Source organism: Peromyscus maniculatus, chromosome 12 (genome assembly GCF_049852395.1).
Source record: "Peromyscus maniculatus bairdii isolate BWxNUB_F1_BW_parent chromosome 12, HU_Pman_BW_mat_3.1, whole genome shotgun sequence".
NCBI classification, from domain to species: Eukaryota; Metazoa; Chordata; class Mammalia; order Rodentia; family Cricetidae; genus Peromyscus; species Peromyscus maniculatus.
The window spans coordinates 57,943,213-57,970,785 of record NC_134863.1 but is presented as its reverse complement, the minus strand read 5'-3'; positions in this window follow the sequence as shown (position 1 = coordinate 57,970,785).

Genomic DNA, 27,573 nt, shown 5'->3' with positions numbered 1-27,573 from the left:
CAATATATGTTTCTAAATATCATTATTATGAAAACTAAACAAAAATTAAAAGGCATAAAATCTTCTTTTAAAAGGTTGTTAGAATTATGTGTATGTACAAAGTAAACTGTTTTTTTATTTCAAATTCTTTGCATCCCATTAAGATAATACCTCTTTTATCCCCATGCCCTGACTTTTTCAATACTGGCTATACTACATATTTTGTTCCATTTTTTTTTAATAAAAATGTCACACCTAAAAAATTTCCATTAAGACTTTTTACAACTTTGTTTGGTAATGCAATCAGGAGGTTTCTTTGTAACATAAAAGTGTGAACTACTTTGCACATCACTAGAAAGCTTTGGTTATCTGATGGATGCATTTGTATGATGTAATTAAACTGAAGTGTCAATATAATTTTAATTGTAGTCACTCTTTGCACATAGTGAATTATAACGCTGAGCAGCCAGCAAGAATCTTCTGAACTAGTTTTATATGAGGATCAAATTAACTATAATTACGTTGTCAAGGTCTCATAATTTTAATTTCCTCAATGCATCAAATTTCTAGATGACAATTTAGATGCCACTGAGGGAAAACATCAAGAGAATTTTTCTGTGAGTTCTTTTTAATACTAATCTCTGCATTCTTTTCATATTAAAACTTTAAAATGTTTATTGATGTAGCAAATATACTGAACTCATTTCTATTGCTACATTCTGAAAGTTATAGGAAAATCATCCCTTCGGTGAGGAGAACTTCTCCAGATCTTTGATTGTATAGACTCACTTTTCAGTCCTGCCTGGGCACCAAACATCTAAGATGTGAAAGACAAAGATGTTACTGGGTTACTTCTCTGGACTGTCCTCCATGGCCCCTTTTTATATTTCTAAGTTCTTGCTGTTACTATGTACTCAGATATAAAGATTTAGAATGAAGTGTGGAAAATAAGAGAACCTTTGGCATTTGTCTTTCAGGACCTGGGTTACCTCGGTCACTATATATTACATTTCCATTCATTGTCCCAGAATTTCATTTTCTTTCCAGATGAATAGTAATTCATTGTGTGTGAGTAATGAATTATCCACTCTTCAGTCAATGGATATTTAGGCTGTTTGCATTTCCTGGCTATTGTGAATAGAGCAAGAGTGAACATGGCTTACCAAGTATTTCTATAGTAGGATCAATCGCTTTGGTTTATGCCAAGGAATGTTAATGCTGAGTCATTTAACAGATATACTTTCATTTTTATGAGAATTGCAATCCCATCTACAGTGAGTGCGAATTATTCTTTCTCAGGAACCTCATCAGAATTTGATGTCAGTGGAATTTCTAGACAAGGTTTCTCTGTAGTTTTGGTTTCTCTCCTGGAATTTGCTCTGTAGATCAGGCTGGCCTTGAACTTACAGAGATCTGCCTGGCTCTGCTTCCTGAGTTCTGGGATTAAAGGTGTGTGACACCTCTGCTTATCTGTCAGTGGATTTTTTTTTTGGTATTACGTATATTGACTAGAGTAAGATGAAATTTCAAAGTAGGATTAATTTACATTTTCCTTGTTAACAATATTGAACACCTTTCCCTTGCAGGATAGGGCTTTGTAGTTTGGTGAGGTCCTGTTTTCAATTTTTACTCTTCATTCCTGATCAAATAGAATCTCTTTCAGAAATACCTTCCCTTTACTTATATTTTAGTAGGATTCTGCCAATATTCTTCTAGCAGTTTTAGAAAATCAGATTCCATGATGAAGCCTTTGATCCAGTTGGGGTTGATTTTTTTGTGCAAAGTAATACATATAGGTCTAATTCAATTCCTCTGAATGTAGATATTCTGTTTTCCCAAAATATTCTGATCATGAATTTGTTCTTTCAGGATATAACAAGGCGATATGAAAAAGGACATAGCAAAAATGTGGAAGGGAGATATTAGCTCAGTTGAAAATGTACACAGATATCTATCTATAACACTAGTCAATTTCCTTCAAATCAATGAATGGCTAATTAACAAAGAACCATATACTACAATGCAGCCGTAAGAATTATAAGACATCGATGCACACCACAGTGCAGATGAACATCAAAACATCAAGTTCAGTGGTAGTCATCAGAAAAAAAACAAAACAAAACAGTGTTTGTATCACAAAACTCCACTTATATATGAAATATCTACAACAGTTAATTCCAGAGATAAAGAAAACAGGCTAATATTTTAAAAGTTATCAGAGTAGATTCATTGCTTCACAATCAGTACTTTACATTCTAAAATCTCAATGTTTTTAAAAGCAGCATGTTCATGTTTTGCATAATTTACTTCATTCTGGATATTAACTTCAGCTTCCTCTATATAATGATAAGATTATTTGTTTTGTTATGTTTTGCCTGTGTCATTGTTATTCAAAAAGGTTGTGGGTCCATTAAACATTCATCTTTTGGACTGTTACCACTATCTAATATTGCTTTATATCTTGTTCCTACCATATCAGAACATTGACTATAGCAACTTACAAATTTATATTACAATCCTATATTTAAGTTGTGTGTATACATGTTGAGTGTAATGAATATTGGCTGTGGTGTGCTAACTTAGATAACTGATTGGGAATGTTATAAAATGTAACAGTAACTCAGTAATATATAGTGAAAGAAAGAAAAAGAGTTGGTATAGACTCCAGGATTTCTTTGTAGAAATAAATTTGCCATGGCAATTGGCAATGGAAGATGGTAACAATATTAGCAATTCTGTAACAACCCATATCTAATCTGTTTTGATGAATGCATAATCTGTATGACTTTTGACTGCTGTATAAGAATTAAAAAGAATAAGATACAATTTTACTTTATGGAATACACAACAGTATACATACAAAATCTTTCCCAATGCCAATTTTTCTGGTTCCTTATCAGGGTACTTTAATGTATCATCAACAAAACAATAAAAGGAAAAGGCCTGAGGGATTAACAAAAGCTGCTGCAAATGTGATTTAAGGAAGCTAGTGTTCATAAAAACCAACAGTCACCACTGGCAGGGTTGCCCCGTGTGTTTCTGGCTGTGGAATCATGAAGGATACATGAGTAAAGGGTTGTGGTTGAGCATCTAAGATTAAGGAACATGTGGCAAGGAAGTCCCTTCATGAAAGTATGGAGAAAGCAAGAGGTCCTCAGTGATCCAGCAAAAAGTCATGAAAGTGAAGTCTGGATTACCCTGGGAACCCTAAGATATTGGAGATGCCAAAGCCATGGGACACTTGCCAAGTATATCTCGAGACAGAGCGTGGAACCAGTCAAAAAGAAAGAAGTATGCTACTTGTAGCAAAGCCAGAAAGTTCGAGCTCTTTAAGTTCTCTGATATCAGACAGAGAGCTAGAGGATTCAGTTTCCTCTGTTGAGGTTTGGTCTTGCTTCAGCCAGTATTCCATAGTTGTGCTCCAATGCTCCTGTTGAAGCGGTGGTAATATTCTGTGCCATTTTATGTTGGGAGAATGCGATTTTTCTTTTGATATTACAATGGGTTACAGTTAAGAGATTGACTTAAATCTCCAAATAGACTTTAGAGATTGAACTTTTAAGTGATATTGTGACTGAAAGATCATGAGGACCTTTGAAGTTGAAATGAGTACATTTTGAATTTTGATTATGCCATGAGGCTGTGGAAGCCAGGGAATGGAATGTGGTGGTTTGTACAAAATGCCCCTGAAATGTTCTGGGAACTGAATAATTGGTCTCCATTTGGTGGTTTTTGGTGGTAAATTTGGAGGTGTGGCCTTAATGGAGAAAGCGTGTCTCTGGAGTTGGGCTTTAAGATTTTAAAAGCTAAGTGTCATCCCATAGTTTGTTACTTTGGCTTCCTGCTTGTAATTTGACATGTGGGGTCTCAGCTGCTATTCCAGCTGTCTGCTGCTTGCTACCTCTGCTCTACCATGGACCCTAACACTGTGAATCCATAAGCCCCAAATAAACTCATTCTGCTATATATTGTCTTTGTCATGGTGTTCTATCACAACAAATAAAAAGTAACTAATACAATGTAAAACAAACAAAAACAATGCTTCAGGAGAAAAATTAAGCTTCCATTTCTAACAGGAAGATCCTATGCTTCAAATGGTAGATTAATGCTGTGGCGAAAGATCAGTGCTCTTTCTCCAATGTAGAAACAACTTTGTTTGCAAGCATCCTAGCAGGGTAAAGCTGAAACTCCTAAATACAATCCCTGCAGACTATTTTTCAACAACCTAATTTTCCTCACTCTGCACTGCTACAAAGGAATAGCAAATAAAGTTTAGGTTTTCGCACCTGTTTATGGTCTATTTTAAATAGTCAATGTGCCTTTGTATCATAAAAGAAAATTACATAAACTTATATGAACAAAAAGATCTGCCCTGTTCTAATAAAGTTTTACATACAATGGGCAGTAGCATCACTTAATTTCTGACCAACAAGTTTCCAAGCTTGAGGTAGATTATAATAAAAACAAAATCACAATTATTAAATACAGTAGAAAAGCCAAATGGATATTAATGCCTAGAAAAAATTTTATTATCCTAAAACATCCATTTCTATTCATGTGTGAATTAAAAGAAAATGCTAGAAATTCAATGAAACATTAAATATAGCAAGTGAATAAAGAAAAAAAGAGTGTTAAAAGAATAAAATAAGCTGAATGGTCTTCAGGAGCTAGAGCATAAGGCATCGTTAAGGAAGTTTCTCACCTCAATATAAATCACAGGGAAGATTGAGATAAGATAGATGAAAAAGAAACATAAAATATGAAAATATGAACCTTATGCCATTTATATAGGTCTAAGTGAAAAAGGAAAAATTTCCCTTCATACAAATAGAATTTCCATTTACAGAACCCAAATTATGTTGTGACTGAAATGGCAAGAATACTAAAAATGGTGGGCAATATATAACACAAAATTGATTCAAATATACTAAATTAAAAAAAAATAATTGAACAAACTGATAGCACAACAAATATTTTAATGTACAGAAAAACGTCCAAGGTTTAGTGATATCTTCAATACACAAATACATGAAACATCTAAAATCTCAATACATGTATGGAAGACATTTGGTATAATGCTACAAGTTCCTGATAAATACAGTCAGAACAGTAGGAATGTGTTAACTGTGCACCTTAAAATATATGTGGCATGAAAATAGTGAAGTTAAAAGAGAATTCCTAATAAAGAGCAACTGTCTCTGAGATAGCATGCTGCCCCCACTGAATTAGGTCTTAACATTTTCTAAAAGAGTTCACCAATGAAATATAAAGCAGTGTGGAATAAGTGACATAAATATTTGCATTGGCAAGGAAAATGTATTGAGTTTGAGTTCATAAGTGAATAAAATCTCACGTGTGTGTTTCAATGAAATAATGGACACATTTTGTAGACACAACATACTCATGAATTTGAAAGAAGAGACAGGAAAGTGGGTGGTGGAAACATGTAAATACAATACTCATGAAGGGAAGTTTCAAAAATAAATTTGCAAAATAGAAAATAAATATGAACCAAAAAAGAGTTCAAAGTAAAAAATATGTAAAGGGAAGTAACTGAAAAAGAACAAACCATAAAAATCAATAAATATTTACATAGAAATGCTTTATGTATTTCATTAAAAGTGTAGAGAAACTGTATTAACATATTTTTCAGAAAAAGAACATCTACATAAATATTATTACACAGCAAGTCTCTATGTTCAGAGTTTAAGAAATTCAGGTCCATATTAATTTTATAGAGAAAATTTTAAAGTTAGAAAAATTCACTAAAGAACTTTTAAATATTAAAAATAAAGTTTTATCTGTAAGTTTTGTTTTGTTTTCTTAAAGATGTATAAAAAATTCCTACTTATGGATAAATGGCATGTACCTACAAAACATAAAGGCATAATCACAAACTCTGAGCACATTGTCTTATAATGAGCAGATAGTAAAATTATTTTATTTTATTTTATTTTATTTTATTTTATTTTATTTTATTTTATTTTTGGAGCTGAGGATCAAACCCAGGGCCTTGCGCTTGCTAGGCAAGCGTTCTACCACTGAGCTAAATCCCCAACCCTAAAATAATTTTAATTTGTACTAATTCTAACAGAATTGTAATATATAATTCTCTTAATGGTTAAAAAATACAAATGACTGTCCATATGAAAATATTTCAAAGATTGAAAATATTATGAAGGGTTATAAATGGACCATAAAAATAAATGGCTTGTTATTTTAGTCTCATCGAGTTTCTAATGAGACACCCTGGGAATAAAGTTAAGCTGAGTTTGTAACTCCATTAATGAAATGAGAGAAAAATAAATAGGACATCATTTTAAATCTTAAATTTTTCTAAATTAGGATCTATTTAATAGGAATATTGCAATGAAATCTAACCTAGATAAAATTCTTTAAAGCATTCCACATTGTGGAATGTTATCAAACTTAACTTATTAAATTTGAACTCTAAACAAAATATCTAATGAGATATGGAGTGTATTCCCTTATTTTTTTTCTAAATAAATATTGAATTTGTAACAGTAACTCACTAAAGGTGATTAATTCATAAGAATTATTTAGAATCTACCTATTTTCTAGAGTTCTCTTTTATTTAAACATTCTCCTAAGATATCTGGTTGAAGATATTGTAAATACGTTTAGAAAAGTTTAAGATTTCTATTTCCTTCAGTAAAATTTATATTTTTGGAAAAAAATAGAAATGGATATATGCTTTTAATTAATATACTCACAGTCTAAAACCCGTTTTTAAACAGTTAAGAGAAGAAAATACAAACTTAGTTGAAAATACCAAATTTACAAGCAGTTTTAACTATGCTTTGTGAAAGAAGTTCCTTTCATGTGGAGCACAAAAAGTTCCCATTCTAGAAGAATTGCCTGTGTGGCAGTGGTGGCACACGCCTCTAATCCCAGCACTCAGAAGGCAGAACCAGGCATCTGTGAGTTTGAGGCCAGCCTGGTCTACAGAGCGAGATCCAGGTAGTAGATAGATAGATAGATAGATAGATAGATAGATAGATAGATAGATAGATAGATAGATAGATAGATAGATATGAATGAATACATACATACATACATACATATATACATAAATAATTGGCTTTTTTCAGTTTTATGGTGGTAGGGCATAATATTCATTCACATGAAGCTGCACTATGAATTTGGAAGTTTGATTATAAATATGTTTGGGGGATAGCATCCTGTAAGGTAATTCTTTGAAATTCTAAGCTGCCACAGAAAGCTACAGCTCTCTGTCAACCAGGCAATCACATGGGTAACCAAACAGTATTCTGTGGTGTGCTGTAGTATGATGATGTTCAATAGGTTAACTGTATAAAATTCATTATTGACTTGCAGCATTTAGTTTAAATTTTAGGTGGAATTATAGAGTATAACCATTATAAATCAAGAAACATCTTTATTTTCTTCCTGTCATTTAAGAACTGATAGCAGTCAGATATACAAATCTGTATAGGGTCAACCAATAAATAAATGACAGATTTAATATTCTAATCTAATTACCCTTGCTGATGAAGGCCTGCTCCAAGCCACCGTAGTGGATTTTGTCCTTTAATATCCTTAATCCTTCAAATAAGGAATAGTATAGAGGTGCTTGTTCAAATTGAAATAAAGCATGATTATGTCACAAGTGTTGCATAGTCCTGCTTTTATGGAGATCTCTTGGGTTTTGTTGAGTCATATGTGCTCATTCCCATCTAGTATGTCAGTAACCCTATAAAGCAAGTGATGTCCTTTTGAGGATATTGTTAACTAAAACTGGATGCTTTCACAAAGGGTGTAATAATTCAGTGAAGAATCTCACATGAAAGCATGTTCTTAAAACAATAGCACATTGAAATGGAAACAATTCATATTATAAATATACACTCATGGTTTTGTTTGACATTCAGGAAAACCTATTTATGAAAACCAGTCTTTCATCATTCTTTTCTGCATTACTGTATTCTGTAATTCTTTTCTTTCATTCTTTCAGTTTTGGAGAATGTCTAAAGGAGGATCATGTTAGAGTACATATAGTTATCCTAGGAAATGGAGGCAACGCTAATGAACTCTAATAGATTATAGTTTGCTGATCTAATATGTTTCATTCTATTACTCGGGACTTTATCTCCAATATCCCTTATTTCCACACTTCAGCTATGTAAAGACTTTCCCTAGCAGATTTAAATAATTCACGCAGTTTAATATTTAAGTGAGTGTGATATATGACTTAATATAGTACAATATTCTTATCTTTAAATAATAATGAAATGACATTTAGAATATAAACTCTACTGTGCTATAAAGTAAAAAAATTAAAAGAAAAAACAATGAATAATATAGTACCTTAATTCTAATATTTAACATCAAATACTTAAAACACTTTGGCCAAGATGACCTTCCATTAATTTTGAAAACTGTAAACTTTATGCAATAAGAATAATGACTTCACCCTAGGCTATAATCATTTCCAAATGCACTGCTAGACAAGTTTATATGTAGCTTAGATTCTAAAGAAAGAATCCCATTTGAAACTTCATTAAATACATATGTATATGCTGATCATATTCATGATTGTAGATATTTTTGATCTAGTACTTCATTTTATTGATGTTAATTATATTGAAATATGTGAGCTAGCTCATCCGTGAAAATTAACGCTAGACCATGAATTTTGTTCCAAGAGAATCCAGAGCAGCCTAATGAAAAGCAGAGAAAAAAGGACTCATGGGAACAGGAAAGTAGGTGGAATGAGACAATGAATACATGGCTTCTCTTTGCTAAAACTCTGTGTGATGTTTATGGGAAACTGTGAGAGAGATTATGAAGGCATCTGCTGAAAAGAGAAATTGATGCTCTCATGTTTTAAAAGCTTAGTAGTAAAGATAACTGGCACTTAAATGTAAGTTTTTCTGTCCATCAGTAATTAATAAAATTCATTATTGTAACTTGTTATGCTGTGTTTAGTTGATACCCCTGGTAGGCCTGCTCTTTTTTTTTTTTTTTTTTTTTTTTTGAGGGAAATGGAGAGGAATGGATCTGGGGGATGTAGGGGAACTGGAAAGAGTAGAAGGAGGGGAAACTGTGTTCAGTGTGTAATGTACAAGAGAAGACAAAAAAAAAATTTTTAAAAGATTTAAAAACTCAAGGATCAAGATGTATTTTCAACAATGGTGGCTAGTAACTAGTCACTTAAAATGCTATGGAAATGGTATAATTCTCTCAGAAATGTCCTACGATTTGCTATTGAGGATTGTAATTTTATACCAGAATATGACAGTTTTATATCTGCCATATTGAGGAATTTAAAGAAACCAGATTACCTTTTTAAATAAGGGTTTGGGTAAGTATTGGTGGTGGACAGAGAAATCTAAGTTCTAGTTAATGTATGATCAATTATAACATTGTTCTTTATTTTGGTGTTTTATTTGAAATTAAATTATAATTACATTATTCCCCTATTTCCTCTCCTCCTTCTAGCCCTGCCTATGCAGACTCTTCATAATCTCTAAATTCAAGGCTTGTATTTCTTTAGTTTTTTCCCTGTATTTGTACTTATTGTAAGATGTACTTGATAGCACTTGTGGGTGAAAAATGTAAACTTTAAATTGATATTTATTCTTTTCTATTCCTCCATTTAATATTCACTTAGAATCAATGTACTTCCACATCCCATAATTTTTAACTCTTAGATTTTTGTTTGTTATTATGCATAAATTACAATGTATAACATCTGTGTCATATAAGATAACATTTGATAATGGTGAAAAAGTCATTGGCATAACAATCAAAATACCCTAGAACTTAATTTTATAAAAAGTATTCTTCCTTGACATAATCCCAAGCATACAAAATGCAAAAGAATATCAAAATTAGTAATAAGTCTGACTCTCAGAAACAAATACGTTAAGGAAAAATGAAAAGTTAAATATTCCTTAGTCAAAAGAATAACCAGTAAAAGCAATTAGTCAAAATCCCCTTAGCTTTTCAAATATATAAAAAGATATCTGTTCTTTGTTAATTGCCCAACTTTTTACTTTTTTATAAACAGCAACGAATTTTAAAATAGCATTAGTCTTCATTTGTATTTCAATAGCATGTATCCATGTGACATGTTTATTTAGGTTACTTTTTAGAATTAAAATATTTGGAAGGTCTCAATCTATTATTTGGATGAGTGACCTTGTATGAACTGGAAATGTATGCTAAGAATGCAAGCTATTTTAGAAAACATTTCATTAGCATCACAACCTCGTTTGTCAAATTGAATTGTGCTTTTTTGGCTAAGTGTTCCCCCACAGATATATCCTATTTTAGAAAAATGGAATAAAACAACACCAAATGGGAAGAGAGTTAATTCCTATCTGTGAAACTCAGAATGCCTAGCATATAAACATTAATACTGTATGTGATATAGAAATGCAATTAAATTTATATTTTTATCATAGTTTAGGTAACAAAAGGAAACCTCATACTTTCCAAATGTTCAAATTTCCATAATGAAAGCCATTTGAATTAGATCATTTTAGCACTCATACATTTTCAGTTCACATGCGTATGTACACTCACTTAGTATACATGCATTTATATTGGTAACATGTGAAGAAACTACAAAATAATATTCTTTCTTCCCCCGCAGTGTCTCTGTCTCTCTCTCTCTCACACACACACACTTTTAGTGTTATCAATACAGTGCCTTACTCTTGTTACACAATACCCAATCACTGAGCTAATTCCTCAGCTCAAGTTTTTATCAAGACTTGACTTCAGTTATCAATTCTCTTGCCTCATCGTTTTAAGTAATTCATGTTTCAATGAGTTCTAATCATTCTGGAGAAAGAAGCATCCACTCTTGATTTCCTCCTTCTGCCCCCTATCAATAATGGTCAAGGAAGGAAACTTCTCTATTTTTGCTATGTCCTCCGTCTTTAAAACTTAAATCTACACAGGAATTATTGACATTAACCTTTTACATGTCCTACAAAATCAAACTAATATGTGCTTTTTTGTATAAGATTATGGATCCTGACTTGAATGTAAGCTGTGTTTAATTCTTGATAGTATATAATGCTTCTTTTTTTTTTTTTTTTTTTTGGCTTTTTTATTATTATTATTATTATTATTTTACAACACCATTCAGTTCAACATAATAGCCACAGAATCCCCTGTTCTCCCCCTCTCGCCCACCCCTCCCCCCAGCCCACCCCCCATTCCCACCTCCTCCAGATCAAGGTCTCCCCCGAGGACCGGGGTTGACCTGGTAGACTCAGTCCAGGCAGGTCCATTCCCCCCTCCCAGACCGAGCCAAGTGTCCCTGCATCTGTCCCAGGATTCAAACAGCCAACTCATGCAACGAGCCCAGGACCTGGCACCAATGCACAGCTGCCTCCCAAACAGATCAAGCCAACTGACTGTCTCACCCGTTCAGGTGGCCTGATCCAGTTGGGGGCCCCTCAGCCTTTGGTTCATAGATCCTGTGCTTCCATTCATTTGGTTATTTATCCCGGTGCTTTATCCAACCTTGGCTTCAACAATTCTCGCTCATATAAATCCTCTTCATACTCACTAATTAGACTCCCAGTGCTCCACCAGGGGCCCAGCCGTGGATGTCTGCCTTCAGATTCCTCAGTCCTTGGATGGGGTTTATGGCATCACTATTTGGGTGTCTGGCCATTCCATCACCAGAGTAGGTCAGTTCCTGCCGTCTCGCGACCATTGCCAGCAGTCTTTTGAGGGGGTATCTTTGTGGATCTCCGTGGGCCTCCCTAGCTCTCTGCTTCCTCCCCTTCTCAGCTTCCCATGTGGTCTTCATTTACCATGGTCTCCTATTCCTTGTTCTCCCTCTCTTTTCTTGATCCAGCTAGGATCTCCCACTCTTTCCCTCGACTGTCGCCCTTCATTGTTCCCACTCATGACCAGGCTATTCATGTAGATCTTGTCCATTTCTCCGTGTCTTTTTTTGGGGTCCCGTTTTCCAGGTAGCCTCACTGGTGATGTGAGTAGCAGTCTAGCCATCCTTGTTCCACATCTAGCATCTTCCTATGAGTGAGTACATACCATATTTGTCTTTCTGAGTCTGGGTTACCTCACTCAGGATGATTTTTTCTAGATCCATCCATTTGCCTGCAAACCGTGTGATGTCGTTGTTTTTCTCTGCTGAGTAGTATTCCATTGTGTATATGTGCCACAATTTATTTATCCATTCTTCAGTTGAAGGGCATCTAGGTTGTTTCCAGGTTTTGGCTATTACAAACAATGCTGATATGAACATAGCTGAGCAAGTGCTCTTGTGGTATGATTGAGCATTTCTTGGGTATATGCCCAGGAGTGGTATAGCTGGATCTTGGGGGAGATTGATTCCCAATTTTCTAAGAAAGCGCCATATTGATTTCCACAGTGGTTGTACAAGCTTGCATTCCCACCAGCAGTGGAGGAGAGTTCCCCTAGTTCCACATCCTCTCCAGCATAAAGTGTCTTCAGTGTTTTTGATCTTAGCCACTCTGACAGGCGTAAGGTGGTATCTCAGAGTTGTCTTGATTTGCATTTCCCTGATGATTAGGGAAGTTGAGCAATTCCTTAAATGTCTTTCAGCCATTTGGGATTCCTCTGTTGAGAATTCTCTGTTTAGTTCTAAAGCCCATTTCTCAATTGGACTGTTGGTCCTTTTGATGTCTAATTTCTTGAGTTCCTTATATATTCTGGATATCAGTCCTCTGTCAGATGTGGGGTTGGTGAAGATCTTTTCCCATTCTGTAGGCTGTCGCTTTGCCTTGTTGACCGTATCCTTTGCTCTACAAAAGCTTCTCAGTTTCAAGAGGTCCCATTGATTGATTGTTTGTCTCAGTGTCTGCGCTACTGGTGTTATATTTAGGAAGTGATCTCCTATGCCAAGGCGTTCAAGACTATTTCCTACTTTTTCTTCTAGCAGGTTCAGAGTAGCTGGATTTATGTTGAGGTCTTTGATCCACTTGGACTTAAGTTTTGTGCACGGTGACAGATATGGATCTATTTGCAGCCTTCTACACGCTGATATCCAGTTATGCCAGCACCATTTGTTGAAGATGCTTTCTTTTTTCCATTGTACACTTTTGGCTTCTTTGTCAAAAATTATATGTCCATAGGTGTGTGGGTTAATGTCAGGGTCTTCAATTCGATTCCATTGGTCCACATGTCGGTTTTTATGCCAATACCAGGCTGTTTTTATTACTGTAGCTCTATAGTAGAGCTTGAAGTCGGGGATTGTGATGCCTCCAGAAGTTGTTTTATTGTACAGGTTTCTTTTAGCTATCCTGGGTTTTTTGTTTTTCCATATGAAGTTGAGTATTGTTCTTTCCAGATCTGTGAAGAATTGTGTTGGTATTTTGATGGGGATTGCATTGAATCTGTAAATTGCTTTTGGTAAGATTGCCATTTTTACTATGTTAACCCTGCCTATCCATGAGCATGGAAGATCTTTCCATTTTCTGAGATCTTCTTCAATTTCTTTTTTCAGGGACTTAAAGTTCTTGTCATATAGGTCCTTCACTTGCTTGGTTAGTGTTACCCCAAGGTATTTTATGTCATTTTTGGCTATTGTGAAGGGTGATGTATCTCTAATTGCCTTCTCAGCTTCTTTGTCCATTGTATATAGGAGGGCTACTGATTTTTTTGAGTTGATTTTGTATCCTGCTATGTTGCTGAAGGTGTTTATAAGCTTTATCAATTCCTGGGTGGAATCTTTGGGGTCACTCAAGTATACTATCATGTCGTCTGCAAATAGGGAAAGCTTGACTTCTTCCTTTCCAATTTGAATCCCCTTAATCTCCTTATGTTGTCTTATTGCTCTGGCTAGAACTTCAAGTACTATATTGAATATGTATGGGGAGAGTGGACAGCCTTGTCTCGTTCCTGATTTTAGTGGAATTGCTTTGAGTTTCTCTCCATTTAATTTGATGTTGGCTGTTGGTTTGCTATATATTGCCTTTATTATGTTTAGGTATGTTCCCTGTATTCCTGATCGCTCCAAGTCTTTTATCATGAAGGGGTGTTGGATTTTGTCAAATGCCTTTTCTGCATCTAGTGAGATGATCATGTGGTTTTTTTCTTTGAGTTTGTTTATATGGTGTATTACATTAATGGACTTTCGTATGTTGAACCACCCTTGCATCCCTGGGATGAAGCCTACTTGATCATGGTGGATAATCGTTCTGATGTGTTCTTGGAGTCTGTTTGCCAGTATTTTATTGAGTATTTTTGCATCAATGTTCATGAGGGAGATCGGTCTGTAGTTCTCTTTCTTTGTTGCATCCTTGTTTGGTTTAGGAATCAGGGTAATTGTAGCCTCATAGAAGGAGTTTGGTAATGTTCCTTCTGTTTCTATTATGTGGAACAATTTAGAGAGTATTGGTATTAACTCTTCTTTGAAGATCTGGTAGAATTCTGCGCTGAAACCATCTGGTCCTGGGCTTTTTTTGGTTGGGAGACCTTTAATGACTGTTTCTATTTCCTTAGGGGTTATTGGACTATTTAAATAGTTTATCTGGTCTTGATTAAACTTAGGTATGTGGTATCTATCCAGAAAAATGTCCATTTCTTTTAGGTTTTCCAGTTTTGTGGAGTAGAGGTTTTTGAAATATGACCTTATAATTCTCTGGATTTCCTCAATGTCTGTTGTTATGTCCCCCTTTTCATTTCTGATTTTGTTGATTTGGATTCTCTCTCTCTGTCTTTTGGTTAGTTTGGATAAGGGCTTGTCTATCTTGTTGATTTTCTCAAAGAACCAACTCTTTGTTTCATTAATTTTTTGTATTATTCTCTTAGTTTCTAATTTATTAATTTCACCTCTCACTTTGATAATTTCCTGGCGTCTATTCTTCCTGGGAGACTTTGCTTCTTCTTGTTCTAGAGCTTTCAGATGTGCTGTTAATTCACTAGTGTGCGATTTCTCCAACTTCTTTATGTGGGCATTTAGTGCTATGAATTTCCCTCTTAGCACTGCTTTCATAGTGTCCCATAAGTTTGGGTATGTGGTGTCTTCATTTTCATTGATCTCTAGGAAGTCTTTAATTTCTTTCTTTATTTCTTCCTTAACCCATTGGTGATTCAGTTGAGCATTATTCAGTTTCCATGAGGTTGTAGGTTTTCTGTAGTTTTTGTTGTTGTTGAAATCTAGCTTTAAACCATGGTGATCTGATAGAACACAGGAGGTTATTCTGATTGTTTTGTATCTGTTGAGATTTGCTTTGTGGCCAAGTATGTGGTCGATTTTAGAGAAAGTTCCATGGGGTGCTGAGAAGAAAGTATATTCTTTCTTGTTAGGATGGAATGTTCTGTAGATATCTATTAGGTCCAATTGGGTCATGACATCAGTTAAGTCCTTTATTTCTCTGTTAAGTTTCGATTTGGGAGATCTGTCCAGTGGTGAAAGTGGGGTGTTGAGATCTCCCACTATTAATGTGTGGGGTTTTATATGTGGTTTAAGCTTTAGTAATGTTTCTTTTACATATGTGGGTGCTCTTATGTTTGGGGCATATATGTTCAGAATTGAAACTTCATCTTGGTCGATCTTTCCTGTGACGAGGATGTAATGTCCTTCTTGATCTCTTTTGATTGATTTTAGTTTGAAGTCTATTTTGTTGGATATCAGGATGGCTACCCCTGCTTGTTTCTTAAGACCATTTGATTGAAAAGTCTTTTCCCAGCCTTTTATTCTTAGGTAGTGTCTATCTTTGAATTTGAGATGTGTTTCTTGTATGCAGCAGAAAGATGGGTCCTGCTTTCGTATCCATTCTGTAAGTCTATGTCTTTTTATAGGTGAATTAAGTCCGTTGATATTAAGGGATATTAATGACCAGTGATTCTTCATCTCTGTTATTTTTGGTGGTAGTGTGTGTGTACTTCTCTTCTTTGGGGTTTACTGTTGTGGCTTTATCTATTGCCTGTGTTTTCAAGTGTGTATCTGACTTCCCTCGGTTGGAATTTTCCTTCTAGTGCTTTCTGTAGGGCTGGGTTTGTGGATAGGTATTGTTTAAATCTGGTTTTGTCTTCGAATGTCTTGTTCCTTCCGTCTATGATGATTGAAAGTTTTGCTGGGTATATTAGTCTGGGCTGACATCCATGGTCTCTTAGTGTCTGGATTACATCTGTCCAGGTCCTTCTGGCTTTCAAAGTCTCCATTGAGAAATCGGGTGTTATTCTGATGGGTTTACCTTTATAGGTCACTTGGCCTTTTTCCTTGGCTGCTCTTAATATTCTTTCTTTATTCTGTACATTTAGTTGTTTAATTATTATGTGTCGAGGGGACTTTTTTTGGGGGTCTAGTCTGTTTGGTGTTCTATAGGCTTCTTGTATCTTCATAGGCATTTCCTTCTTTAAGTTGGGAAAGTTTTCTTCTATAATTTTGTTGAATATATTTTCTGTGCCTTTGAGTTGGTATTCTTCACCTTCTTCTATCCCTATAATTCGTAAGTTTGGTCTTTTTATGGTGTCCCAGATTTCTTGGATATTTTGGTTCATGACTTTGTTGGCTTTAGTGTTTCCTTCGACTGATGGAACTATTTCTTCTACTGTATCTTCAATGCCAGAAATCCTCTCTTCCATCTCTTGCATTCTGTTGGTTATACTTGCATCCGAAGTTCCTGATCTTTTACTCAGGTTTTCTATTTCCAGCATTCCCTCTGTTTGTGTCTTTTTCATTTTTTCAATTTCCCTTTTCAGATCTTGGACTGTTTCCTTTGTTTGTTTCATTGCTTTTTCATGATTTTCTTTCAGTGCTTTATTGTTTTCTTCCAGGATTTTAATGTTTTCTTCCAGGACTTTATTGTTTTCTTGGAGGGCTTTATTGTTTTCTTCTAGTTTGTTTGCCCTTTCCTCTAGTTGTTTACAGCGTTCTTCCAATTTTCTTGTCTTTTCCTCTACACACGCCTCTACCTTCTTCATGAAGTTACTCATAAGGCTACTTTCTTCTGCTTCTTCCAATTTTTGGTGTTCAGGTCTAGATGTTGGAGGCGAGCTAGGTTCTGGTGATGCTGTATTGCTCTTCATTTTGCTGTATGTACTTCTGCTTTGACGTCTGCCCATCTCCTTGTGATTCCTTCTTGGTCTTATCAGTGGACTTGTTTCACAAAGATCTGACAGACTCAGGAGGACTCTCTCTCTTGTCCAAAAGGGAGTTCTCTTGTCCAACTCTTTGGTCCAGAAGGGAAGTCAGGGGCAAGCTCTGGTCCAGAATGGCAGTCGGGGACAGGCTGGGAGCTCTCTGGTCCAGAAGGGAAGGCTTCGGGGGCAGGCTGGGAGCTGGGGGCCGGTCTCTAAGTCTCAGGAAGTGGGTGGGGTCTTGGGCAGATGGGCGTGGGGGCAGGGCGCGGAGACTGCAGGGGCTGCCGGGGGCTTGGAAATGGGGATCTCTCCTGGTGGGGCTAGAAGGGGAGCTGCCCGGTGGCCAGAACCCGGCGCCAAGCTGGGCAGGTCCTCCCGGGGTGGCTGGTGGCCAGGGATGAGGTCCGGGCTGGACCCAGGCACTCACCTCTGGTCCAGAAGGGAAGTTGTCGGGGGCAGGCTGGGAGCTGGGAGCCGGTCTCTAAGTCTCAGGAAGTGGGTGGGGTCTTGGGCAGATGGGCGTGGGGGCAGGGCGCGGAGACTGCAGGGGCTGCCGGGGGCTTGGAAATGGGGATCCCTCCCGGTGGGGCTAGAAGGGGAGCTGCCCGGTGGCCAGAACCTGGTGCCAAGTTGGGCAGGCTTCTCAGGAGTGGCTGGTGGCCAGGGATGGGGTCCTGGCTGGACCCAGGCACTCACCTCTGGTCCAGAAGGGAAGTCTTCGGGGGCAGGCTGGGAGCTGGGGGCCGGTCTCTAAGTCTCAGGAAGTGGGTGGGGTCTTGGGCAGATGGGCGTGGGGGCAGGGCGCGGAGACTGCAGGGGCTGCCGGGGGCTTGGAAATGGGGATCCCTCCCGGTGGGGCTAGAAGGGGAGCTGCCCGGTGGCCAGAACCTGGTGCCAAGTTGGGCAGGCCTCTCAGGAGTGGCTGGTGGCCAGGGATGGGGTCCTGGCTGGACCCAGGCACTCACCTCTGGTCCAGAAGGGAAGTCGTCGGGGGCAGGCTGGGAGCTGGAGGCCGGTCTCTAAGTCTCAGGGAGTGGGTGGGGTCTTGGGCAGATGGGCGTGGGGGCAGGGCGCGGAGACTGCAGGGGCTGCCGGGGGCTTGGAAATGGGGATCCCTCCCGGTGGGGCTAGAAGGGGAGCTGCCCGGTGGCCAGAACCTGGTGCCAAGTTGGGCAGGCCTCTCAGGAGTGGCTGGTGGCCAGGGATGGGGTCCTGGCTGGACCCAGGCACTCACCTCTGGTCCAGAAGGGAAGTCGTCGGGGGCCAGTATATAATGCTTCTTAAGAACGAGTAGATTGATTCTGGATACAAAGTTTTAAGAAGTACACTGACATGGAGATATCATGAAAGTGTACACAACAGATGAGCATGCTACAGGTATAATCCATATCATGCACACTGAGACATATTTGAGCCTAATATAAGATAATACTGGAGAGAGAGAGAGAGAGAGAGAGAGAGAGAGAGAGAGAGAGAGAGAGAGAGAGAGAGAGAGAGAAATCATTTATCAAAACTGCTCTCTAAACATTGAGAGCACAACCTGTTTTTATTAATACCTACCAACACCAAATGAAGAAAATGAAAGGAGCTCTCATGGCACTCTTGGAAAGATGGGAAAGTTATCTGAGTCTGTCAACAATCAAAAAGAAAAGGGGTATCAGTGAGAAAAAGATAGCAAAAATAGTTTCCAGGAATTGTCTGGATGCAAAAATGCCAACTAAAATGTGTTTTAAAGCCTTGACAGATAAAAGTTCACCAAGCAGATTTTGACGTTGGTAATATGGTTGTCATGATTATGAACATGCAATGGTTATTTTCAGTGACTTCCAGAAAGATACCTTCTAGACTGTGAAAATGTGCACAAGGGACTCCTAATTTAGAAGACTAGATGGATTATGCACAATTTAATACAGAAATAGAAGACATGAATGAAAGGGGATGAGATTTTTAACGTGGGGAAGGAGAATGAAAGAACTGAAGGCATGACATATTATTATAACAGAGTAAACCTATTATCTGTCAGACTCCACGAAATAAAACATGTAAAATATGTTTTTAAAATGCTGTATGAAGGCTGGTGTGATGAATTCATTGGTAATAATATTTGTTATGAAATAAAAAGTCTGGGCTCAAATTCGGAGCATCAACTAAAAAGCTAGACCTGGACCCATATTGGAGTGCAAAGATGGGGGATCTTGGACAGTCTCTGTTTACCCAACCTGCTTTCATATACGTTAGAGAATATGCACAGCTCCACGTACATATGTGAATGTACCAAAACAATGCTATGGTCACACAAATAAGCCAGTTCTTCCTAAAAGGGGAAGGTGATCATGCAATCACCCCACTTGCTGAGAAGCTATTGGTATTTGATAGTTTCTGAGCGTGGGAGAATCTGTTTTTGTTTTTGTTGTTCTTTTTAATGATGTGACTGCTGGTAAGTACCCCTATTCTCAAGAGTAGCTGAAAAACAAAAAGGGAATAGGTGGCGAAGGCAAGAAGAAGAAGAGAAAGAAGAAGAAGGAGAAGGAGAAGGAGGAGGAGGAGGAGGAGGAGGAGGAGGAGGAGGAGGAGGAGGAGGAGGAGAAGGAGAAGGAGAAGGAGAAGGAGAAGGAGAAGGAGAAGGAGAAGGAGAAGGAGAAGGAGAAGGAGAAGGAGAAGGAGAAGGAGAAGGAGAAGGAGAAGGAGAAGGAGAAGGAGAAGGAGAAGGAGAAGAAGAAGAAGAAGAAGAAGAAGAAGAAGAAGAAGAAGAAGAAGAAGAAGAAGAAGAAGAAGAAGAGAGATATGGGAAGAGGTAATGAACTCATTCAAATCTATTCTATGAAATTATCAGAGACTTAATAAAATATTGTTAGATGATTTGTTTATGCTTTCCAGATTTCCTGGATATACGTGTGTGTGTGTGTGTGTGTGTGTGTGTGTGTGTGTGTGTGTGTGTGTGTATTGCCTCTGACTTATTTGATAAATTGTTTTGGATTTTAGTGGCTCTTCACAATTTTCTCATATTAAATGTTTTGCTATATCTAATCTTATGATTTACTAACAACTTTATCTGGGAAATTATGTGCAAGGGAGATGGCAAGAAGATAGGACCCTAAACTCATGGTTAAATCTTTCCAGGAACAGAATTTACAAGACTTCATATACTATAGACAATTTTTACAAGATTTGAAACTTGGGAGCATCATGACTTAACACTGAATTTTAAAAGTAAACACTTATAAGTCTGTGCAGTAGAAAAATCTGACCTGTCGTGTGTCTCATGGTACTCAGTAGGAGGCAAGCAGTTCCTCAAGTTCTTCAGCCTTAGGGAACAATAGGATTCCTGGTCTTGTCTTCTACACCATCAGATTTCATTACTTTAATGTTTATTTCTTTTGTCCATACCTTTTATCGTAATTCAAATATCAGTTTCACTTCATCTAAATCTATTGTATTGTCAGTAAATTTCTCAAAGCCTTACAGCCAATTCTTATGCTTGAAGTTGTTTAACAATACCAGATTAGAGGCCTCCAGATGACACATGATATATGTAGACTATCGTAACACATATTCCCTTTTATGGTTTGTTTTTACTTTTTAAAATTTTTAATATATTTGAATTTGATTGACAATATAATTCTTTTTATGAGAAATGAGTTGGAAGTTTTTGTAATATATCTCATATAGTAGACCAGTACTTTTTTTTTTTTTTACACACTGCCTTTCTAAATCCAATAGATGCCCACAGGGACTATATATTTTAGGAGATATTCCTCATGTCATCTTATGGAATGGACACTAAAACTTTCCTGACCTCTTCACTGCTGTGGAATATTCCTTTACACTGTGTCAAGTGTCACTGTTTGGTTTAATAAAGAGCTAAGTAACCGATAGCTAGGCCAGAAGAGGTGAGGTGGACAGAGCGGACTCAGAGAGGAGGAAAGGCAGGGTCTCCAGCCAGATGTGGAGAAAGGAGCATGAGCAGTACAGAGAGATGTGATGATGATCCATACAATAAAACATAGATTAAAATAAATGGATTAATTTAAGTTATGAGTTGTGAGGCAAGTCTAAGATAAAGCCAAGCTTTCATAATTAATAGTAAGTATCAGTGTCATTATTTGGGAGAAGGCAGTACAGAAAAAACTGCTACACTTCAGATTCTCACACTTAAACATTCTTTTCTTCTTTTCTTGAAATCAATTCTGTCTCTCTCCTGAGGTTTCCAGGACTATTTTTAGCCCATGGTATGGAGTCAAGTCCAGACAGGGGATTCTTGTCAGCTCTCTGCTTGGCTGCTAATCCATGACTAGAATTTTTTTTTAACTATTGTGGACTGAAGTCCCCAGATGTGGTCCATTTTTTCTAACTGGAACATTCAGTTCATTCACATCTCCAGAGATCCTGATGCAAAGTTGACTTTTATGACTCAACACAATCAGAGCATTTGTTATAGTGTCCCATGTTCATATCACAACTGCATGCTTTACTTGAAATCTATTGTTGAATCGGAGCTGGTAAAGGTTTATCTATAACATGGATTCAGACAACCTGTATCTTATACTGCAGTTCAAAGGTACAAAGATTCAAAGGTAAAATATAAAAAAGTAACATGATTATAGTTTTCTCATTTAAGAGGAATGGCTTGGAATTATTTTGGTTATATAAAAAGATGACATTTAATCAGATTTCCTTCTAAGCTGCCTCTGAGGTACCATAGAGGCTTTTGAAGCTGGGTCATTGTGAAGGGTGATATTTCTGAATTCATGACTTCTGAATCCCAGATGGTGGCATGAGTTACCTAGGAGAAACTGAGGCCAGAGTACAAAGCAGAAATCAAAGATGTAAATAAGCAATTGAATGCCATTCTGAGAATTTTGCCAATAACTTAAAGAAAGCGACTCATTTAAAAATCCCATCATGTATTTTCTTCAAAAGCTGGTTTGTATATTAGAATAATGTCTTAACAATGTAAACATTTAAGATATGGGTGAGATGGTTATCAAAATTTTACTTAGGAAGAAATTAATAGCTTAGTAAGAATCAAGAAATCATGTTAGAAATAGGAAACAACAAGGAATGTGAAACTAATAGACAGCTTGAGGAATATAATGTGGATAAACAAAGTGCAGAAAGCTAATGGAGGGGTACATATAAATATATAGTCATTATAACATTCTGCTCTCCTTTTAATGAGATGTGCTTTGACCTTGATGTGAACATAAGAATATTGGTTTGTTTTCTACCATGAAGTCAAATAATAGGCCTACAATGGCCAAGTAGAGCAATAGCTAGTTAACTCTTTTCTTAAACGTCTTTTATACAGGATCACTGGCCATAATGGTATAGTGTAATGAAAAGCTTTAGGTATGGTATGAGGATGTTTTAAAATACAAAGCTTAGTATAGTTCAACAAACCCACATACAGTATAAAACGTTAATATTTGTTTTCTGGTATCACAGAACATGTAATTATGAGCATAATAATGGACTGCAATGACTATCTAATGATATATTTTGTAGAGAATTTCCAAAGTTGTAATTTCAGTATAGAATCGTTTATAAAAGGCAAAACAAAATTTGGCAAAAGGTACAAGAAAAGTCTCTTGATTAAAAATAAAATAGCAGAGAATGAGGCTGAAAAATGGAAAAAAAGATACCAAAATTTTGATTTGCCATCAAGTAAGCAAAAAGAAAAGAACATACTGAATGTTGTGAGTCACCAAACCTTATCTTTCAATTTAAATTACAAATTAATTTCTTTCAAGCCTAAAGGCACTTGAAGAATACAGAAATCCCTATGAATATTTTTAATTTTGTTAATTATAAGGCACAACTAGAACCTTTTAAGAAAGCTACATATGTGAGTTATCTGCTGATTTGGAGTTTGTTACATCTTGACATAATTACTTGTACTTCAAAATGAGTTCTTACCGTACATTCAAGGAAAGACATCTTTAAAATACTTACTATGAATGAAGCTTGGGCTCAGGAGTGATTGCTTTGCATCACTCAAATGAAGTGGAAGAGATTTCTCTATTCAATGTACATATATTTATAAGAAAATTTTTGATAAACAGAAGATAGATTTCTTAATTGATCAGTCCTCATTATTAGTCACACACATGAAATAACAAAAGAAGGGTACCATGAAGTTAGATCCAATTTACATAGAAATTATATCAATTATTGCTTTAAGATCCTGTATATCGATGTATTGCTTTGCATTACAAAATTCAGACAAGCAAGTTAACTCTCATTGAAGTAACACAGAGTATACATAGTTCCCATTCTGAAGCCCCAGATAAATCAGAAACTAGATGGTCTACAACTGTCACCTTTATCCCCCAGGAATAGGGTTTTTGGTGGAATTCATTTTTACTGACTTTTCAAGAATACAAGATTGCCTGAATTGCTAGCTGCAGGGATCCCAGTAATTTTTCTCATACACTGGTCCTACAAAATTCACCCCTACACAGGAAAACATTTCATGAAATAAAGGGGTAGTTAGCAAGAATTTCAAACTCTTACAGAAAAGAAAGCCATTTGTTTTAATTGTGTTTGGTTTCTGCTATAGTAGAAATCATCTCTATTGCTATGTGATATGTAGACAATAAATAGAATTTCAAAATGATTAAATTCTTTAACCTCAATTTAACTATTATTTTAAAAATCCATTTATTTTGAGAATAGTATAAAAACCATACAAATATTTATATAATCATTCGACTCCACAGATCTTTCTACAAGCATCTTCAATATCCTCACATCTCCTTGAGTATAAATCTGTTTTTCAGCATAATAATTAGAAGAAAATTCTAGCTTTTGCAAATTATGTATCATTGATTCATGTATTCTGGTTCTATGCAGAATTTAAGACATGAGTATTTATAGTTTTAGTATTTGTTCCTCAAGAATTAGAACACAGAAAAGTTGTAATAAGTAGATACATAAAGTCATACATTTTACAGAATAATTCCATAATGAGTCAATTGAGCATCAAGAAAGAAAAATACTAAGAAGCATTAACCAAAATCAAAACAAAAGAGATAATTGAATCACATATAGAAAATACATAAACTTCAGTTTATTCTAAGAAACAGTGACTAATATCTTATGAAGAAAAATGTTATACCAATATAATTTATGAAAAGCATTATTGTTCCTATTAATTCCCTGAGGATTTACTAAATCTCAAAAGATAAATTTAAATTCTTTTCTCTTTATCAATATCTCTCTCTTTATATACTTGTGTGTGTGAGTGTGTGTGTCTGCATCCTCTTCCCATTCTCCTGCCAGCCCTTCTTGATTACCGTCATGGCAACCGATTTGAAGTTACAATTATATTTCAATTCATTGCATACTTTAATAAAGAAAAAAACACTTACATTCTGTGTTATACTATACAACTTTATTCCAAAACCTAATAATGTGATTACAGAGAAAATAATGTCTATTGTAAATACTTTCATTGTAATAAACTCTTCTGGGAGAATTTAATTTTTGGATCACTGCTTTCTTCATCAATCTAAGTAAAAGAAGATAAAAGTAGAGGTGTAGAATTTTAAGTTGTTTTTATGAGTTAGAAACATTGAAATATGCCTACCTGCCATCAATATAATATGTACAATACATGGTAGTGAGTTCCTTAACATTTTTAGTTGTTGCCTGACAGCATGGGTTTTCTCAAAGATTTGTCATCTATTATGCATTAGGATTACAAAAGGATAATTCCATTTTCCTAGAAATCCATTGATATCTCCTAAGGAAACAGGAGTTATTCTATATATTGTCAAATGTTCTTGTTATGCCATGTATTGTTACAGAGGTGATTGTTTCTGCAGCTTTCCCACAGGAGTGATTTTGCTCCCATTGAGTATTCATTTCACAAAACAAAAGGTTGTCTTCAAGATATCATACATAGTCTTATTATCAAATTTGTGGAAATTAACTCGCAATTATATTTAAAATTAGCACTAATTCTTAAGCTGCCTTATTTTTTAACTCTGTATTAAGGAAAAGGGTATATTCTCACAATCAAGTTACCCATGTAAGTTCCTGAGAACTCAGGCAGCATCTGTGTAGATTCCATCTCATGGAATGGGCTTTAGTTAAGATTAGCAAATGGTTAGTTACTCCTACAAGCTGTGTGCCACCACTGCACAGCCTGTCTTGAAGGTGGCACACATTTGTTGATAGAGGGTTTTGTGGGTGGGTTGATATTTAACATTCTCCTTTGATAACACGCAGGGTAATTTCTGGTACTATGAACACTAGATCATGGGGGTGAAGTCTCTAGGAAGGCACCAGAAAAAAAAAGGAAGGAAGGAAGGAAGGAGGAAAGAAAGAAAGAAAGAAAGAAAGAAAGAAAGAAAGAAAGAAAGAAAGAAAGAAAGAAAGAAAGAAAGAAAGAAAGAAAGAAAGAAGGAAAAAGAGAAGGAAGGAAGGAAGGAAGGAAGGAAGGAAAGAAGGAAGGAAGGAAGGAAGGAAGGAAGGAAGGAAGGAAGGAAAGAAAGAAAGCATAAAATGGCCAAATGTTAATTTAATAAATGCAGATTTCCTCATATCACATATCATACATCATGTCATATAGCTCACATCACATTTACTTAACTAATTGCATATTATGTTATTTGTCAATTTGGGATGCCTTACATTGACCAAGCTAACTGTTAAAATCACGCTGGCCAGGAAAATTGACTCATCAATCCAGAGTATTCTGAGGTACAAGCATCAAGATTTAGAATGCTCATCAAGATGAAATTATTGTAATCATATTGATTTGAAGACATTCCAGAAACACCTTGCTAATCATTAGGCTCATGTTACATTTAAATATTTTAAAAGAAATTACTGAACTTTAAATTGAAACATCTACACATTAAAATAATGAAGAACAGGAAAAATTATGGTTCTTTTTTGACCTTTTGAACTCATGCTGAGTAAAGCATAATGAGGTAATGAGAATAAGACCAGCAGCAGACTCAATGGACACATATTTCTTGTTTCTAAAAACTGTTCTCATATATGATATACTCAAATGACTTATGCTTATAGCATTATGATAGGAGCTTTAATTCCTCATGGACCAATATTCAACAGATTTCACTTCTCAATTTGATACAAAATCCATGGACAATTAATTTAAGTTCTTTTTGTACCAAGGCATGCATGAATCAAACTTGGTAATTTAATGTGATTCACTTTCTGCTAGCATACCAAAAGCACATTAGAATATTTTAAACTTTTTTTCCATTTGCAGGTGCTCTAAACTTAGAACATACATATATTTTAATTGTTTTATGCCTTCTAACTTGTGCTATGGTTAATGAGCTTCTTAAAAATAAATGTATTTCCTTCTGTAATGGGTAGAACCTAAGAGATTTAAGATCTAAATCAAATATATATTTTAGCAATATTTGGAGAGACATTCAGTCAAATTATCACTTTAATAATTCTCAAGGGAAAAAAACATCACCGGAAGTATCTTAAAACTTTAAACACAATTACAAGATCTAAGCTATCATAAGTGAAGGTGTAGTTCCTTTGGAGTGAGGCATTAACATAAATAAAAATACATAATCAAGAATTTCTAGAATTTAATCCCAATTCACCGATTTAATCAAAATTATGGAGTAAGTTATTTCATTCTGCAAAATTTTTGCTGCTTCTGATTGACATCTTTACCTCAACCAATGAATAAAACTTCAAAATGTAGTAGAAAGTTGTAGAAATCTAAATTCTAAAAATTTATTTGATTCAAGTTATCTTTTTTATTTTAATGATAGGCATTTTGTCTTTGTCTTCTCACTTAAGCATTTTGTGTGTGTTTTCCATTTATTGAAAATAGAATTTTTTTCTCATTGAATATTTCTTGATTACAGTTTCTCCTTTCTTTATTCCTCACATTTTCTACCAATCTCATCTCCCATCTGGATCCACTGCCTTTCTGTCTCTCACTAGAAAACAAACAAACAAACAAAAACAGGTTACCATAGTAAAAGCATAAAATAAAATAAGATATATTTAAAGAAGTTAACACATGGAAATAGGAAAAAATAAACAGAAGAAAAAATATCCCCCCAAAGACACAAAAACAGACATTGTCACAGAGACTCACTCATTTATACATTCATGAATCCCATAAAAACACAAAACTGGGAACCACAATGTACCCACAAAGGACCTATAGGTTAAAAAAATAAGATAATAAATAAATAAATATATGTATTTATATAATAAAAGGCCTGACAAAACATTATGAGATAGAAACTTTAAAGATGTTGTTAAGTGGATTTTCTGATGGTTATCTAGGACTGGACATGCAGCCTCCTCTTTAGAGTAGTTTATTTGCTCTGTGACACTCCCTTGGAGCAAACTAATTTTATTTGCAAGTCATTATCAGTTAGAGATAGTGTCTGACTTAGGGTTAGGAGAGTGTGTGCCATTTTCTTTTCGGCCCTAGAGGCCCATCTCAAGAAGACCCTGGCAGTACCTGTGCATGTAGCAAAAAACCTCCTTGAGTGCATGTGC